The 15,907-nt window shown below is 37.6% G+C and overlaps 1 protein-coding gene across 1 annotated transcript in view; it reads right to left on the bottom strand.

Annotated features, from left to right (window-relative positions):
* ARIH1 (ariadne RBR E3 ubiquitin protein ligase 1) overlaps window positions 1–15,907 on the bottom strand; it is a 114,628-nt gene that overhangs the window by 50,722 nt on the left and 47,999 nt on the right. The window lies entirely within an intron of this gene.

The raw sequence follows: 15,907 nt of genomic DNA, 5'->3' as shown, positions 1-15,907 counted from the left end.
TTAACCTGTTAATGATGTAGTTTTCTTCTACTTTTAGAAAATGTACATTTAAGGGAAAACATCAAAGGAGCGAAGGAATATCTTAAATTCATTTAAATCATACGAATGAATAAGAACTGCCGTCACATTTATAAAAAGCAAAAGTAACATGAGGTATGAAGATGGCTGTCTTAAAACAGCAATACGGAATAATAAGTCATAAAAAATACGAAAATAAATAGTTCTTTCTCTTCTGGGGAATGGGATCGGAAATGAAGGTTTGGAGCATTATTTTTCATTTATAACTCTTGGGAAACTATTGGACTTTTAAAAAATCATGATCGTGTTACTTTGATAAAAAATTAAATTTAAAAAAGGGTTCCTGAGGCAGAATATAAGTTTTCAAGCAAATTAAAAGATACTACTGCATCCTTTGCGGTTTTTAAAGTTACTCTTTCAAAAGAATGTAAGATGACTGGCATAACTACATACCTCTACTAGGTAAGTTCAGAATTCCAAAGAACCAAAACCATCTAAAGGAGTTAAGGATAGAAAACCTTTTTATCCTAAGGAAAGCTTTTAGCCCTCATGTTACAAAAAAAAAAAAAAAAAAAAATCAAATGAGAACTCACACAAATCTGTAACAGCTTGCTTTAAAAGACTTAGGTTTCTTAAGCTAATCTCTAAAAAAAATCGGTATTCTATGTAGTTTTTATAGCTAAATAAACATACTGCTCATATATTTTTCAGAAAAAGTAGAATACTTTTTGAGGCTATAAGATTTTTCTTATTAGCCTAATTTTTTTTTTTTAAAAAAGGCATTATAATAAAATAAAACCTAAAAAAACAGCATTGTAATAAAATCTCCGGAGTTTGCTTACTGCTAAGCAAAAGAATGCCTGATAGAGCAGCTACTAATTAATACTACTTCCAAGTGGCAGCACAAAAATCTTACTGCATACTTTATCCTTTTTAGTTCTGAGCCAGGCTGAAGGCAGGTGGATTAAGGAACTAACCACAGTGAAACAGATGTTAAGGTAATTCTTTCTAGGCTCGAATTCGCAAAATCATAACAGAATCACAATAAACTATGCCATCTTCCAAAGGGATCCAATACCCATTTACTACAGAAAAACCTAAATACCCAAAAGCCAAGTGAACAGTAAATTGACCTCTTACTGCCCCCCATCCAGCTTTTACGATAAAAAATTTTGCTAATCAAAAAGCTTTTTTAAATAATAAAATTTTATTGCTTCTCATGAGTTTTAAAGGTAGATGTAAAACTATGCAGGTAAATAAAATTTCAAAAGAAAAAAAAAGGCTATGTGCAGTAGCTAGTGAGCCTGTATCCCAGCACTGTGGGAGGTCAAGCTGGGAGGATCGCTCAAGCCCAGGAGTTCAGAACCAGCCTGAATAATATAGCAAGACCCTATCTCTATTAGAAATAAAATTTAAAAGATAAAAATAAAAGTATGGAGGACATTTACAAAAGAAGTTAATGACTATTCTTTTTCTAACACAGAATGGAGAACATCTCTACAACACAGGCTTTAGAAGACACAGATGCTAGTTTTCACAGGGTGTTCCAGCCACACTTACAAACACATATGTCATCTTTACTGGTGGTTGTCTACAACTTCTGGCTTAGGACTATTTCAGTTTTACCAAGATCATCAAACACATAAATTTGTAATCGGAGGTCCCTGGCATTTCAACAACTGTGCAGAATCCAAACGTTATAACTTATTTACAAATGTTCTCTGCCCTCGCCCAACCCCCGCACTCCCAGGAGAAGGTTCAAGATTGTATTACTTTTTCAAAAGACACTACAGTCCCCAAAACGACAAGAACCATTATTTTTAAAGAACTATTTTTACTTCAAAGAAAACCAAGACAGTGGCTTTTTGTGTTCACCTCTTTCCAAATATGTGCATTAAAGGAAATCTACACTCTCTGCTTAATGGTCTTTTGCTCCTGCTATACATTTTTATCTAGAAAATAAAACTACTACTTGTGATTCATGCAACAGTGGATCTGATTCTAACTGAAGAGAAATATCGTTTCTTCAAGTATATAAAAAGAAATGTCTTTTTATTGTTTTGATAATGATTTTTCAATATATCTAATGGAAGTCCTCAGGCTGTAAAAGTTGAAAGCCTATGAATCAAGCAAGTATGTTTAAAATTTAGCTATGGTAAAACAAATTATCCATCAAAACACAAGGTAGTAACATAATTAAGTTCCATTTAACATAGTTCCCTCATCTATTCAGCAACTATATGTAGGAATTATGCTAGTTAGTTGTAATGTCAATTGTTTGGAAGGAAAGAGATGAGTACCTGTTTGTAGTATGACATGCTACTTAGCATGCAAGAATGGAGGAAGAATCCTAGAGAAGTATAGAAAACTAACTACAAGATGTTGAAACAGCTGGGCGCGGTGGCTCATGCTTGTAATCCCAGCACTTTGGAAGGCCGAGGTGGGCGGATCACGAGGTCAGGAGATCGAGACCACGGTGAAACCCCGTCTCTACTAAAAGTACAAAAAAATTAGCCGGGCGTGGTGGCAGGCGCCTGTAGTCCCAGCTACTCGGAGAGGCTGAGGCAGGAGAATGGTGTGAACCCGGGAGGCAGAGCTTGCAGCGAGCTGAGATCGCGCCACTGCACTCCAGCCTGGGTGAGAGAGCGAGACTCCGTCTCAAAAAAAAAAAAAAAAAAAAAAAAAGGATGTTGAAACAAGTTGGTAAATGTGGTAATACAGAGGAGAAGAAGATATAGGAGGCATCGATTTGTGATGTATAGAATTGTACATGATGTCTATGAGCACAACCCCAGAATGAAGTATTCTTGATACGCTCTGATTCTGTACAAAGCTACAGCTCTTAAGATTGAGGCCTGAATAGCAGAGGGCATCCCAAGGAATATACAGTTATAAGCAAAGACATACAGAATGGAGTGAATGTACACAAGGTTTTCAAACCCCAAATCCAGGGACTATAGCTTTGATGTGGCAGAAACCACAAGGGTAGCAGAGGTTGCTCAAATAAGTTAACACAATCTAAGTTAAATTTAGGATTTGATACACTACAGCCTAGGAGAGCAGTGAGAAAAGCTGTCTTGGCAAAATGTAAGTTTACTTGCAGGTACAAAGAAACTATTAATCCTACATGTCCAGGAAAAAAGATGGACCTTCCCTTTAAGATTGATCCTTTTCCTATGTCTGTGTATACGTGTTTTAAAATGATTTTTATTTTGCAATAACACAATTCTAGAGAAGTACATAAACATGCAGCTTACAAACTGTTATAAAACAAACACCAGTATATAAATATCACCCAGGACAAGAACAGAAGACTGCTAGTACTCTACAAGCCCCCCAAACGTATAATCACTACTCTGTTTTTTTTTTTAATAATTACACCACCTAAATATGCATCCTTAAACAGTAAACTTAGTTTCAACTGTTTTAATCACTGCACTGTTTAATAGTTATATCACCTAAACACACATCCTTAAACAATATAAACTTAGTTTCAACTGTTTTTATATTTTATGTAAGTAGAACCATATAGTAGATAGGTATTACTTTGGGTCCTTTTCTTTTCACTATGTTTTTAAGATTTATCTATGCTGTGGCTTGTAGCTTTTGCTCATTTATTTTGCACTACTGAATAGATACTATGTCAATATACCATATTTATCTATCTAGTGTAATCGTGATAAACATCTGGGTTGTTTATAGGTTGAAGTATGAATAAATACTGCTATGAACATGCTTATATATGACTTCTTTTTTTGAGACAGGGTCTCACTCTGTCGCCCAGGTTGCAGTACAGTGGCATAAAAATGGCTCACAGCAGCCTTGACCTCTTAGGCTCCCAATCCTCCCACCTCAGCCTCCTGAGTAGCTGGGACTACAAGCAGATGCCACCATGCATAGCTAATTGTTTAATTTTTTGTAAATACGGGGTCTCACTATGTTGCCCAAGCTGATCTGTAACTCCTGGCCTCAAGCGATTCTCCCATGTTGCTGAGTCCACAAGCATGAGCCACCACCGGTCTTATATATGACTTTCAATGTAGATGTGCACATATTTCTTTCTATTGGATATATACCTGAGAGTGGAATTACTGAGTCAAAGAAAAAATAAATTTTTCATATTTCTTTCTAAAGACATTTATTCTAACAATTTACCTCTAGATTCTGATTTTTCCACATATACAATCACATTGTGAATACACAATCACATTGTCAGTGAATATTAACAGCCAGGGGCCAGGCCCAGTGGCTCACGCCTATAATCCCAGCACTTTTGAAGACAGGTGGATTACTTGAGCTCAGGAGTTCAAGACCAGTCTGGCCAACGTGGTGAAACCCCATCTCTACTAAAAATACAAAAATCAGACATGCTTGGGGGCACGCTCCCTGTAGTCCCAGCTACTTGGGAGGCTGAGACAGGAGAATTGCTTGAACCTGGGAGGTATGGGGTTGCACTGAGCCGTGATCTCACCACTGCACTCCAGCCTGGGAGACAGAGCAACACTCCATTTCAAAAAAAAGAAAAACCCCAAAAACACAGGCATTTCTCTTACAATATTATATTTTGTTTTCATTTTTTGATGTTCTACTGGCTAGACTCATTTCCAGTATAATGCGGAATTGAACTGGAGATACGATATCCACATCTTGAACTCCCATCTAAAAGGGAAATCTTTTTTAACATTTCAGTGTATAAACTATGGTATCTCCTACAAATGTTTCTGTAAGATTTATGAGGTTAACAAAGTTCTAGATTGCTAATAACTTCTTTTTAAAATCATGAAGCAAATGCTTCTTGGCATCTCTGAAATGTTTTTCTCATCAATTTGTTCAAGTGACCAATCATGCTGAATTGTTTCAGGTTAAACCAACCTAGCATTCCCAGGATTCACCTCACGTGGCCATGCTGGGTTACCCTCCTTTTTATGTATGTATTGCTGAATTCAATTTGCTAATATTCTAAGGTGTTTCTGTTGTTCCAGTTTTTGTTTTGTGTGTGCGTGTGTGTGTATGTATGGTTTTTTTGTGTCTATGCACCTGAGACAAACTGGTGTATAATCTTTCCTTGGGTTTTGGTATAAAGGTTATGATATCCTTATGAAGGCAGAAGATCCTATTTTTCTGTTCTTTAGAATAATATAAGGTTGAAATTATTGTCGTATTAAATGTTATGGTAGAACTTTCCAGTATAACCATTTGAACTTCAACTTTTCTTTATAAAAACATTTAAATTATGGATTTCATTTTTTTATAGTTAATAAGGATACAGGTTTACTATTTCTTATGTCAGTTTTGGGAAATTGCCTATTTCTAGGAATCTACCCATTTCGTCTATCAAGTTTGAACAGTTGTCCATAATTTTAAGAGTTTTTTTTAACCATCCACAAGATTCTAGTGATACTTTTTTCATTCCTGATATTGGTTATTTAGGCTCTTTTTCCTAACCTCATCGAAGTGTCAACGTTATCAGTCTTAAAAAAAAAAAAAAATCTTACGGCTTCTTGATCCCTTCTACTGCATGTTTTCTATTTTATTATATTCTGTTCTTTATTTCTTTCCTTGTATTTTCCTTATATTTATTTTGTCGTTCTTTTCCTAACTTGAGACCTCTAGCTTATTACTTGAGACTTTTAAGATGAACGCTTAGCTCATTATGTATTTAAGGTTATAAATTCCAGAGTACAACATTCTGCAAGATTTTTCCCTTCAACAGACAAATAGTTGCTTAAATAACAATTATGAGTATTTGAAACTTCAATCAACACTGGCAGAACAAAATGTTGGTTGGCTTTAAAAAGATACAAAAGCTAGGTACAACATAAAACCATTTATATTAATTAAAACACACTGTTTATGAATGTATTTTCCATGAATATAGTATTCTAGGTAAGGTTTATTTTCTTTCAAAAGATTGAGGTATCATCTTACTATCACTTTCACTGTCGCTGTTGAGCTGTGCTCTAGAATATTATTATACCTATACTTTCACTCTTTTGAAAGCAGCCTTTCTTGTATCTCATTGCTTTAGATTTTTCATTTTTGCTGATTTTGTAGTTTTACTAAGATGTTTTTAAATGTGGATTTCTGGCCAGGTGCGGTGGCTCACGCCTATCATCCCAGCACTTTGGGAGGCTGAGGCAGGCAGATCACCTGAGGTCAGGAGTTCGAGACCAGCCTGGGCAATGTGGCGAAACCCCATCTCTACTAAAAATACTAAAGTTAACCAGGCCTAGTGGCTCGTGCCTGTAATCCCAGGTACTCAGAAGGCTGAGGGCCTAGAATCCCTTGAACCCGGGAGGTGCAAGTTACACTGAGCTGAGACTGTGCCACTGCACTCCAGCCTGGACAACAGAATGAAACTGTGTTTCAAAAACTAAATAAATAAATAAATAAAAATAAATAAATAGGGATTTCCTTTTACCGTATTTCATAAAATCTAAAATGCTTTCGTGTTGAAATTTCATGATCTTAACAGAAGTTGACATGGAAAATTTTTCACGAGTCAAAATTTCAATCTTGTTGGACTGTAAGGTGCTATTAATTGAAAGATGCATCCAGATTTCAGATGTTAAAATGTGAAAAACTGTATCTTAGGATCAATGAAACAAGTAGCTATCACACATGGGAACTGTTATGTTTCTTGAATCTATGACATTTGGGTCTTTTACCAATCTGGAAAATTCTCAGTCATTTTATCTTAAAATATTGCCTCTGCCACATTCTCTTCTCTCTTTCTAAAACTCAATGAGACCTTCTCATTATATACTCTGTATTTCTTAACCTCTTCTGTATTTTCCATCTTTTAATGGATATACTTAATTCTGGATCATTGTTTGATTTTCAAATACACTAAACTCTCTTCAGCTTTGTCCAGTCTGCTGTTAAACTATCTCACCAAGTTAATTTTGCTTATTTTGTTTAGTTATAAAAATTCTGATTTTTTTCCAAATCTGAATGATAGCTCCCTGGTGATAGCATACTCATTTTGGTCTAGGTCTGACAATTCCAGTGTCTTAAGTTCCAGGTTGTTATGTTTTAATTAGAAAAATAATTTGAGAAAATAGTTTAAGTCTTAAATAATGTTATTTCCCTAGAGAAGATTTACATTTGTTTCTGTTATATACGGGGGCTATCTTAACCCAAGCTCAAGGTTTAAGGTTTTCTGGACTACCCAAAAGACATGAAGTTCATCTTCAGTCTTTAAGGAGCTAGTGTATTCAATTTTCGCTCTTAGTAGACCTAATATTCCAACTTCCCCCTCTACTAACCAAAGGGCAAACAAAACTCACAGCTAAGTCTCTTAGCTACCTGTTCTGGATCAGCATACACTGCTAGGGCAACAAGGACTGGACGCTTGTTTCTCTAAAGTTCTCTTGATTCCCAAATTCTCAACCTTGAACCTCTATTTCCTATCTTACTAATTATTTGATAATCTTACTTTTCAAACATGTTTCAATATTTCACCTAGCCTCTTCTAGCGTATTTAGTGAAAGGAATGGTCAAAATTACCAGAAGTTTCCCAGAATCTCCTATATTTTGTCTCAGTTAAAACTAATTTTACTTCTCTTCCATCTACCCTCTGCTATCAATTTAGCTGTCACTACTGTAAGTCAGGACAATATTTTCCTTTTACCTGGATAGTTAAAATAGCTCATTTATTACTAGATTTTTTTTCCGAAATAATGCTTTTCCATCATTATTTCTCCATAAAACAACGTTCAAGGGCTTCCCAATAAACACAGAAAAATTCCAAATTCACTTACTTAAAATTCAAGGCCCTTATAACGTGCATTAAACATTTCCAACCATTCCTCCTCTATTCTTCACATACTCCAGACATTCAATCTTAAATTGTTCAACATATATTCCTTAAACTTTGTGCCTCGCTTGGTTTTGTTTTCTGAGCCTTAAATACCCAGGTTCCCATATCACTTCTGCCCTTCCTTGTCCAATCAAATGCCACACCTCATTACTAAATCCTTTCCCACCTAAGTCAAAAATAAAAATTTATCTCTAAGTACCATGGAGCCATAAACTTATCTCTACGTACCATGGAGGTCTATTGTATGATACACTGTTGTGTGTAACTCCTCATCACCAAGCTCCCGCTCAATGTCTTAAACATAGCTAATATTTACAAAACTCCTGGCAGGGTGCAGTGGCTCAGGCCAAGAGAGAAGGACTGCTTGAGTCCAGGAGTTCCAGACCAGTGTGGTCAACAAAGTAAGGTCCCATCTCTACAAAAAATTTGCTAGGTGTTGTGGTGCACAGTCCTACCCACTAGGGAGGCTGAGGTGAGAGGATCAGTTTGAGCCCCAGAGTTCAAGGATGCAATCAGCTGTGATCACGCCACTGCACTCCAGTCTAGGTGAGATAGTGAGATAAGGGGAGCAAGAATTCTGTGTTCTTAATCACTGTACTATAATGAGATAGTACATTTGCTTTTTTTTTTTTTGAGACAGAGTCTCGCTGTGTCACCCAGGCTGGAGTGCAGTGGTGGATCTCGGCTCACTGCAAGCTCCGCCTCCCAGGTTCACACCATTCTCCTGCCTCAGCCTCCTGAGTAGCTGGGACTACAGGCGCCAATCACCACGCCCAGCTAATTTTTTTGTACTTTTAGTAGAGACGGGGTTTCACCGTGTTAGCCAGGATGGTCTCGATCTCCTGACCTCATGATCCGCCCACCTCAGCCTCCCAAAGTGCTGGGATTACAGGCATGAGCCACCACACCCAGCCGTACATTTGCCTCTTGCCCTTCACTACTCTCCTCAATAATATGTGAATTGTTTTATGTCTGAGACAGGGTTTCACTTGGTCACTCAGGCTGGAGTACAGTGACATGATCACAGATCACAGCTCCACCCTCCTGGGCTCCAGCAATCCTCCTGCCTCAGCCTTCTGAGTAGCTGGGACTATAGGTGTGCACCACCACACCCAGCTAATTTTTTATTTTTTCGTAGAGATGGGGGTCTCCCTATGTTGTCCAGGCTAGTCTCAAACTCCTACGCTCAAGCGGTCTTCCTGCCACAGTCAGCTAAAGTTCTGGGATCACAAGCATGAGCCATTGTGCCCGGCCCTGGATTGTTTAAACAGGAAAAATTTCACTATATTGTAGAATAGTGATAAATGTCATCAAAAAGGCAAGGTTTCTGAAAAATCAAATTTACTTTCACCATCCCTGAGGCTAATTATGGAATTATATATTATTAATAATGTGGCTACAAAAAGTTCCATGTTATCATAATCACATCCAAGTATTAACACTAGTATCTATCCATTAAATGGGTATTAATGCTTCAGAATGAAAAGTGAAAAGCTATTTGTAACAGAGTCCAGGAAAGACTGAAATCCTTCTTCAGGATTCTTTAATTATACCTGTCCAAGTATAATTAAGTTTTATAGGTGGTTGAAAACTTAACCTTAGGTTTTACAGGTGGTTAAAGGTTTTCAACCACCTATATTTCATCCCACCTCAAACACACCAGTTAATTCATTAGCATTTATCCTATATACTACCATAGTATCAACTGAAGTGAGTTTTTAAATGTTATTATAATAGACCTACAAGAAATCTGAGCTGCAGGAAAGATACCTTTTTTTTTTTACTTGTTATCAACTTAAAAGTAGCTCCATTGTTGATGCTGTGTTTCTAAAAGCTCCCAAAATGAAATCTGATTTACATTCATGTCATAATTTCAATAAAATTCTATTACAGAAAAGAAAACCTATAAATGGCTGGATTTAATTAAAATACTCAGTAAACAATGGCTATATATTAGAAACTGCATTATGTGTAGGAATACAAGATAAATAAGATAGTTTCTGCACTAAGAACCTCAAATAGAAGTGGTAAGATACTAAATCAAATAATACGGTGCAAAGCAGGTAGATCTTGAGAAATAAGAAAAACTGTCTCAGAAGAAAAGGTTAACTTCAGTTTTGAAGGAAAATTAGGAAAAAAGACAGTAAGAAAGGCAAGTCAGGCCTGGGCCAATGACAGTACAATTCCAAAGATGCTCCCTAGAGCTGCACAGTAAACAGAAGCCCTGGGTCAAAACACAGTTGCAAAGCTGAGGTAGCAGAAAAATGAATTTGGTGACTATCACAAAAGTTTTGTACTACTAAAGTGTAATATGAGAACAGACATAAGGATACGGAGATAAAAAGAAGCTAGCAAGGTAAACAGAGGACACAATTCACTTTCCCATCTCTCCAGGTGAGAATTCCTCCCAGGCAGGAGCAGGGAGACAAACAGTTTATCAAAAACTCAGCACTCAAAGAAGGTTCAATGAGGTAATCTATCAAAGGAGTAAGGAGATATCCAGCTTTCAGAGGTTGCAGAGGTAGTAGCTTTGGTGTCATATGCCCAATATTGATGTTATCAGCAGTGATACCTGTGCCCAATGGCAGCAGCCAACAGTGCCTCCACTAAAATAGTTTGACATTGTGATTTTGGCATTTTCCTGACTGCACAGCCTTCACACCTAAGATTCTCAATCTTTAATGCCTATTTCACTTTTAACTTCTTAAAGTTTATAATGAAAAATCCTGACTGATATACCAGGAAAGGAGGAAAAGGTTCAAGATATGACAGATCAAATAATGGAGGCAATATCCCACAAAAATCATGATAGTATCAAAACCAGATGGAAGACTTGACAGATAACGGTTGTTGCTGTATTTCTGATTTTCTGCTTTGCTGTGCTTCATCTGGAGAGGCATGGAAAGAAATTAGTAATTACAGAAAATTCTATTTAGTTTGTAAAACAGAAGAGAAATTAATCTGCAGAGATTAAAAAAAAAAAGAGCATTAGACAGTAAAACAAAATGGCAGTGGTCTGGAAAACTGCTATAATGGATAAAAGAAAGACTATAAAGTTAAAGGTGTCCTTTCTCCACCAGCTCCGACCTTTGCCCAAAATTTATCTTATTTAATTTTTTAAGAGTCAGGGTCTTCCTCTGTCGCCCAGGTTGGAGTGCAAGATCAGGGTTCACTGCAGTCTCTGCACTGTAGTGAGACTCCCACCTCAGCCTCTCTGGTAGGCAGCACTGCAGGCACACACTACCATGCCCAGCTAAGTTTCCTACTTCTTTTTAAAGGCGGAGTCTCACTGTGTTGCCCAGGCTGGTCTGGAACTCCTGGTTTCAAGTGACCCTCTAACCTAAGCCTCCTGAGTCACTAGAATTGCAGGGTTGAACCACTGTACCTGCCCCAAAATTTATTTTTAAAAAGAAAAAATCACATTCATTTTTAGGGTCAGTACATATTTGTTTAAACTACAGACTAAGAGGCATGCGGCAAACAAGAGGAATAACTGGCAAGGATCTATTTATACCTCTATTGCCCTCAGGGGACCATGAGCTCCTCCCTCCAGGGCAGGGACCATGGCTTACTAATGAATAAAATAGAAAGAAATATTAATATACCTGGTATATGGAAATGACAAAGGAGAAGAAAATTTTAAAATATTTCACAATTTTAACTAGGATAAGATTTATCTTTAAATATATCGAAATAAGGAGAAATGATACTTTAATACATTCAGTGTTATCCATTAGGAAGCATGATTTTTAAAAAACACGATGTTACAAACCTTATGGGCTATATGTAGACTAAAGGTAGGTATATTGCCTACCTTTTCTTACAATTCCTAGGACACTAAATACCTACGGGATTACCATACGGGTAACCTCAATTTTTATATGCAAAAAATGTGGAGATTGAACGTGGTGGCTCACGCTTGCAGTCCCAGCACTCTGTGGGGCTGAGGTGAGAGGATCGCTTGTGTCTAGGAGTTTGAGATCAGTCTGGACAACATAGTGAGACTCTGCTTCTACAAAAAAATTGAGAAAAAAAAAAGAATGTGGAGGAACACAGGAGTCACCGAAGCTACGACTACTTACATTCCGTGTTTCTTTTCATTTTCCAAGGGAACTGAAGGAAGAAGTAATGGAAAGGGACTGGGCACTGTGGGTTTTTTTCACTTCTCAGGTGATTTTAATGGGCAATCACTTTAATAGTTTATCAGTCCATTCTTCTGGGTTTCCTAGATTATATACTTTACATATAATTTATCTTCCTTTCTAGTCTTTATGCCACTTATTTAATTTTCCATGTATTATGCTGTTTATCAGAACTTCCAATACATTCAAATGGTGGTGACAGCCATAATCCTTGTTTGATTACAATAGGCATGTTTCTGATGCTTCAACATTAAGTATAATTTTATTGTAGATTTTAGTTGATACCTTTAATCAATCTGAGAAATCACTTTCTCAGTTTGCTAAGAATCTAGTTTTCACTAAATCATATGTTAATGCACAATTTTATTAAAATGCATAACTGACATTTATTATGGTTATGCTTTATCTTCATAAATCTGTTAATGTTGTAAATGTTATAAACGAAAAAATTTTCCCCTGATGATGATCTATTCTTGCATTCTTAGGAGAAATCCTACTCAATTGGCTCATGCCTATAATCCCAGCACTTTGGGAGGCTGAGGCGGGCAGATCACTTGAGTTCAGGAGTTCGAGACCAGCCTGGCCAACATGGTGAAACCCCATCTCTACTAAAAATAAAGAAAAAAACTAGCCAGATATGGTGGCACGCACCTGTAGTTCCAGATACTTGGGAGGCTAAGGTGGGAGAATCATTTGAACCTGGGAGGCGGAGGTTTCAGTGAGCTGAGATCGCAACACTGCACTCCAGCCTGGGTGACAGAGTGAGACCCTGTCTCAAAAGGAAAAAAAAAGAAATCCTACTAAGAGTCATTGATTCAATCATTATTTTATTTATAAATTCAACAGCTATGTTTATAAGTATCATTTTCTCATACTGTCTTTGTCAAATTTTGGAACTGGGTTATTCTGATCTGGCTAACATGAATTAATGATGTCCTACCATTTTCAATGTTTGGAGATAATTTTCTACAGGAACTGGCAGTTCCTTGAACATTTATTAGACAGAACTTACCCATAAAATCATCCAGTACTTTTTGGGGAAGGAGTGGAATCTTTTACTATGTTCACCATATTTTTCTGGTTATGGGTTTACTCTATTTTTCTACTTCTTCTTGAGGGACAACTTAGGTAATTTCCATTTCTAAGCTTTCAAATATATGTAAAAGTGGGCCAGCTTGGGCCGGCACAGTGGCTCACACAGCACTCTGGAAGGCCAAGGTGGGCGGATCACTTGAGGTCAGAGTTCCAGACCAGCCTGGCCAACATGGCAAAACCCTGTCTCTACCAAAAAATACAAAAATTAGCTAGGCATGGTGGTGAACGCCTGTAATCTAAGCTACTCGGGAGGCTGAAGTGAGAGAATCGCTTGAACCAGGAGGCAAAGGTTGCAGTGAGTGGAGATTGCACCATTGCACTCCAGCCTGGGCGACAGAGCAAGACTCCATCTCAAAAAAAAAAAAAAAAAAAAAAAAAAAAGGGCCAGGCGCAGTGGCTCACGCCTGTAATCCCAGCACTTTGGGAGGCCGAGGTGGGCAAATCACAAGGTCAGGAGATCGAGACCATCTTAGCTAACACGGTGAAACCCGTCTCTACTAAAAATACAAAAAAAATCGCTGGGCATGGTGGTGGGCACCTGTAGTCCCAGCTACTCGGGAGGCTGAGGCAGAAGAATGGCGTGAACCTGGGAGGCGGAGCTTGCAGTGAGCCGAGATCGCGCCACTGCACTCCAGCCTGGGCCAAAGAGTGAGACTCCATCTCAAAAAAAAAAAAAAGACAAAAAAAGGTATTTAAAGTAGCACACGGTATTTTTCCTACCTCTAACTATGCCTTATGGTTCTCAATGTTGTGTCTTCTCCCCCTCCCCCAACACATTTGCCAATGGTTTATTTCCCCCTTTAAAAAAAAAAAAAAACTATTTTTTTTTAGAGCAGTTTAAGATTCACAGCAAACGTATGCAGAAGCTACAGCTCCCATATAACCCTGCCCTAACACACACACATAGCCTCCCTATCAACATCCCACACAGAGTGGTACATTCGATGAACCTACATTAACACATCATTGTTACCCAAAGTCTGTAGTTTACGTAAGGGTTCTTATTTGATGCTGTACACTCTATGGGTCAGGACAAATGCATAATGATATGTATCCACCATTATAGTATCATACAAAATAGTTTAGGCCCCCACCCACCCACAAAAAAAAAAAAACTGTGCTGTTGACTATTCATCCCTTCCTCTTCGCTAATCCCTGGCAACCACTGATCTTTTCATTGTCTTCACAGTTCTGCCTTTTCCAGAGTGTCACATAGGTGGAATCGTACAGTATACAGCCATTGCAGATTGGCTTATTTCATTTAATAATATGCATTTAAAGTCCCTCCACGGTTTTTCATGGTTTGATAGCTCATTTCTTTAGCACGGAATAATATTCCACTTCTGGATGTACCACAGTTTACTCATCCTTTCATCTACTGAAAGACATCTTGGTTGCTTCCAAGTTTTGGCAATTATGAATAAAGCTGCTATGAACATCCATGTGCAGGTTTTTGTGTGGACACAGTTTTCAACTCATTTGGGTAGTTATAAAGAAGTGTTGATCGCTGAGTTACATAGTAAGTGTACATTTTGTTTTTTAAGAATCTGCCACGCTGTCTTCCATTTTGTGGCTGTACCATTTTGCATTCCCACGAGAAATGAATGAGAGTTCCTACCGCTCCACATCCTAGTCCACATTTGGTAGTCAGTATTTTGATTTTGGCCATTCTAATAGGTATGTACTGGTATCTCAATGTTGTTTTAATTTGCATTTCCCTGATGGCATAGGACATGGAGCATCTTTTCATTTATTTGCCACCTGTATAACTTCTTTGGTGAGGTGTCTGTTAAGCTCTTTGGCCTATTTTTTAATCAGATTGTTTTCTTACTGTTGAGTTTTAAGAGTTCTTTGTATATTTCGGACAAGTCCTTTGTTACATGTGTCTTTTGCAAATATTTTCTCCCAGTCTGTCGCTTATCTTCCAGAAAATTCATGTCAAAGATCTTTATCTTTTTTGTTGTTGTTGTTGCTCTCTAGTTCATTAATATCTAATTTTATCTTAAATATCTTTTCTACTTTCTTTGGGTTTATTTTTCTAACTTCCTGTTTCAAAGGTTTGGTCCTTTTTTTTTTACCTCATTCTCTTGTTTTTTTCTTTTTTTGAGACAGAGTCTCACTCTGTTGCCCAGGCTGTAGTGCAATGGCACAATCTCAGCTCACCACAACCTCCGCCTCCCGGGTTCAAGCCATTTTCGTGCCTCAGCTTCCACGTCCTGCATAGCTGGAACAACAGGTGTCCACCACCATGCCTGGCTAACTTTTGTGTTTTTAGTAAAGATGGGGTTTCACCACGTAGGCCAGGCTGGTCTCAAACTCCTGGCCTCATGTGAGCCGCCTTCCCTGGCCTCACAATGTGCTGGGATTACAGGAGTGAGCTATGGTGCACAGCCCAGTTTTTTACCTCATTTTCTTTTTCTAATAAAAACCCTTAAGACTATAAATTTCCCTGTACCTTTTCAGCCACATCTCATATTTGTATTCTCATTATTTAATTTTAATTATTTTAATGTAAGAATAAACCAAGAGATAAAGCAAAAATTGTACCCACAAAACAAGAACAAAGTTATTAACAGGAATAAGATGGATACTGTTGAATAAACAATTCAATACGACTATAAAGCAGAATGGATGCAGGAAGAAAAGCAAGATAAACTGAGGAATTTTCATAGAACAAAGTCAAAAACAAAGATGAGTACAGTCACTGGCACTTGCCCAAGTGTTGAGGGTGGGGAGATGAATACAGAAGAAATATTTTTTAGAAAGTTAGAAGACATGCTGCATGCAATGACTCATGCCTGTAACCCCAGCACTTTGGGAGGTGGAGAGG

This window comes from Nomascus leucogenys, chromosome 6 (assembly GCF_006542625.1).
Source record: "Nomascus leucogenys isolate Asia chromosome 6, Asia_NLE_v1, whole genome shotgun sequence".
In the NCBI taxonomy this organism is placed as follows: Eukaryota; Metazoa; Chordata; class Mammalia; order Primates; family Hylobatidae; genus Nomascus; species Nomascus leucogenys.
Note: the sequence above shows the minus strand (reverse complement) of the source record. Positions and strands in the feature narration are given on the sequence as shown.